The sequence below is a fragment of the Branchiostoma belcheri genome, unplaced genomic scaffold (assembly GCF_001625305.1).
Source record: "Branchiostoma belcheri isolate BF01 breed outbred unplaced genomic scaffold, Haploidv18h27 scaffold45, whole genome shotgun sequence".
Classification (NCBI taxonomy): domain Eukaryota; kingdom Metazoa; phylum Chordata; class Leptocardii; order Amphioxiformes; family Branchiostomatidae; genus Branchiostoma; species Branchiostoma belcheri.
The window spans coordinates 1,118,986-1,122,286 of NW_017804076.1; the positions used below are offsets into that span (position 1 = coordinate 1,118,986).

At 45.1% G+C, this 3,301-nt stretch overlaps 1 protein-coding gene and 1 pseudogene across 2 annotated transcripts in view; both read left to right on the forward strand.

The window, feature by feature from the left end:
- LOC109478660 overlaps nucleotides 1-3,170 on the forward strand; it is an 8,537-nt pseudogene extending 5,367 nt beyond the window's left edge. Inside the window, exons 8-12 of the transcript XR_002140751.1 lie at nucleotides 1,254-1,399; nucleotides 1,553-1,792; nucleotides 1,958-2,204; nucleotides 2,480-2,671; nucleotides 3,034-3,170. The product of XR_002140751.1 is annotated as an actin, non-muscle 6.2-like (transcript). The remainder of the gene's footprint in view (nucleotides 1-1,253; nucleotides 1,400-1,552; nucleotides 1,793-1,957; nucleotides 2,205-2,479; nucleotides 2,672-3,033) is intronic.
- The window catches only part of LOC109478757, a 6,459-nt gene that overhangs the window by 306 nt on the left and 2,852 nt on the right, over nucleotides 1-3,301 (forward strand). The window lies entirely within an intron of this gene.

The following is a 3,301-nucleotide window of genomic DNA, read 5'->3' on the forward strand; positions in this document are numbered from 1 at the left end:
GACGCTGTTCCGAAACACAAGATAACACGTCCCCTAGGGTAGACTCACATTCTCATTGAAATTTTATGCATCGACATTCTTGCCTATATATGGGCATATTCCTGGTGGCCCCACTTCATTACCTGCACGATAGCACAAGCTACAGGTGCCTCCGCCAACTCTCCTCGGCAACTCACTCGATATCCAGGTAAGACTTTTAGTAATTTCACGGTGAATCGTTCCGTAAAAGATCATACGTATTGCGCGATGGTTAGTTAGTTTGGCAAAGTAGAATTGTAGCTATTTCGTCAGTTACAACAGGTTTTACTTCACGTTGAGTGTACCGCGTGCATGGTGTCCCAGTCTCTTTTAAAAGGTCAGTGTTCTCTAGTAGCTCTCGAGATGCGGTTACCTGTGATAGTTAAAGAATGACTACAGGGATAATCATGTTGCAGTCTCACTTGCAATGTGCAGTCCTGGCTTGTGCTTCCTTTACTCCCCCCCCCCCCTCCATTGAATGCATTCACGAGGGCGTTCCTCACATAGCGCCGTCCCAGCTGTAGAAACTAACCTGCTAATTTGGTACTATCAATTGTTTAATAACCTTGGTACTATCGGCTATAAACCTATTGCTACGATATCGGCGTATGAAGCTACTAGAATTGCTCGTTTGCAGAATTGATGAAGTTCTGAACTTCGTGTTAGACAACGTGACTTTTGGTTTGGAATTCATGAGATTATGGGACAGCTACCATACTCCCACTGGACTGGAAAACGCCAAAAAGAAACGCCTCTTTTAATTGATACAATTAAATGGCACTTGGGAATCGTCACTAAACATTATGTAGATCGAAATACAACTGTATCAGATTGGCAGTCTCTCTTTGTCTTGAACATAGGCAAACTTTGTTATGCTAGATAAATAATGTAATACTTCAACCAAATTCCCAAATTTCCCTGTTCACTTGGTTTAATATGAATGTAATAGATTGTATCGTCTACGTTATGTCAAGGGGTACACAAAGAACAACGTTAACGGGTCAATTAGAAACTATCGTTAACCAGGTTATGCGAGTTGTCTAGAGGGGGCGTGGCCACCATTGGGACATTCGGTGTAATGGTCGATGGCACACCCACATGGCAGGTGCTGGGACAACTTAATATAATAGGTATTCTTAAATACGTCGTAGACTTGGTTGAAGTTATCTTGGAACTTACAAATATGAGTACAGTGACATGATGCCAAAAAAAACCCAACGTCTCTTGTTTTTCAGGTTTTGACAAGTAATCAAACATGTGTGACGAAGATGTTGCTGCTCTGGTTGTGGACAACGGGTCCGGGATGTGTAAGGCCGGCTTCGCTGGGGATGATGCCCCAAGGGCCGTCTTCCCGTCCATCGTGGGCAGGCCACGACATCAGGTAAATGTTGCACATTTATAATTTGTCTATCAAACACGAGAATGTACGCAATATGCCGTTCTGATTGATCAGATACGAAAATCTTACATTGAGATTTCTACACGACCATAAACCACGTAATATTAATAACCTATTTCTTCCAATAACCTCCAGGGTGTGATGGTCGGTATGGGCCAGAAGGACAGCTATGTCGGTGACGAGGCTCAGAGCAAGAGGGGCATCTTGACCTTGAAATACCCCATCGAACACGGCATCGTCACCAACTGGGACGACATGGAGAAGATCTGGCACCACACCTTCTACAACGAGCTGCGTGTCGCTCCCGAGGAGCATCCTGTGCTTCTCACTGAAGCTCCGCTCAACCCCAAGGCTAACAGGGAGAAGATGACACAGGTTGGTCTGCGGTCTCTTTTGGCCAACTTATTGGTAATATATATAGACCCATATTAGGTGCATATTGGTTTCCTTGTTGAAGCAAAATGGCAGCAAACAGGCTCACTGTGAACTTTACTGCTTACACAAACCGTCAACATCAAGTTTCTACATCTCCATTTTCAGATCATGTTCGAGACCTTCAACAGCCCGGCCATGTACGTGGCCATCCAGGCCGTTCTGTCCCTGTACGCCTCCGGTCGGACGACTGGGATCGTGCTGGACTCCGGGGATGGTGTGTCCCACACGGTGCCCATCTATGAAGGCTACGCTCTCCCACATGCCATTCTCCGAATGGACCTGGCAGGAAGGGACCTGACAGACTACATGATGAAGATCTTGACTGAGAGGGGGTACTCTTTTACCACCACAGGTGTGTGCACTTGATTTTGTCAGCAGACCAATGCTATATCATGCTACACATAGATGACCTACCAATCGCTCTACAGCTGTTTTGTGTGCAATATCCCGTATTCCTTAGTGTCTCAATGTAGGGCAGCAAAAATGCTCCATACTTTCCCTTAGTCTGTCCTAGGCTGCTTTCTGGTGTGCGTGTGTGTGTGTGTGTGTGTGTGTGTGTGTGTGTGTGTGTGTGTAATATAGAAATACTAAAAGCTACCTGTTTGTTCTTTCTTCACATGATCACAGCCGAGAGAGAAATCGTTCGTGACATCAAGGAGAAGCTGGCCTACGTCGCCCTGGACTTCGAACAGAGGATGGAATCTGCTGCCCGGAGTTCCAGCCTGGAGAAGAGCTACGAGCTGCCTGATGGTCAGGTCATCACCATCGGGAACGAGAGGTTCCGCTGCCCTGAGGCCCTTTTCCAGCCGTCCTTCCTCGGTAACGTTCTAGACATTTGAATTGAAGTTGTTGAGAACAATCACTAGTTGGCTAGTCATGAGTATTGGGTTTCAGACATTCTGCCGGTTCAGTCTTCAGACAAATGTCTTTTGCTCACTGACTTGTGATGCCAAGTATGCCGTTATGCACTACATACCTTTTGTAGTTTTGACGTTTTAAAAGACACTCAATGAGAAATACGTTATCCGTTCCTGTTGACATCAAACGATTATGCACAAACTATACGTACAGGTTAATGACAGCCAATTGGCGTTGATTTTTTTTATTTTTTAAAAATCTCATTAAGGAATTTGTGTCCAATCCAAAAGCCTAACATTTTGGGAACTTTCTTTATTCTTCAGGAATGGAACAGAATGGAGTTCACGAGACAACCTACAATTCAGTCATGAAGTGTGATATCGATATCCGTAAGGACCTGTACGCCAACGCCGTCCTGTCCGGCGGTACAACCATGTTTCCTGGTAAGAGGCAGTCATGAGAAACTAAATCACGACACTGATATTCCTGCAGTTCGATATAATTGTTATAGTCTCCAAGCAGATCATTCGGCAATGCCAGTATCAAAATGGCCAGGCAGTATCCATTTGCCAGACAGTATCCAAAACGACG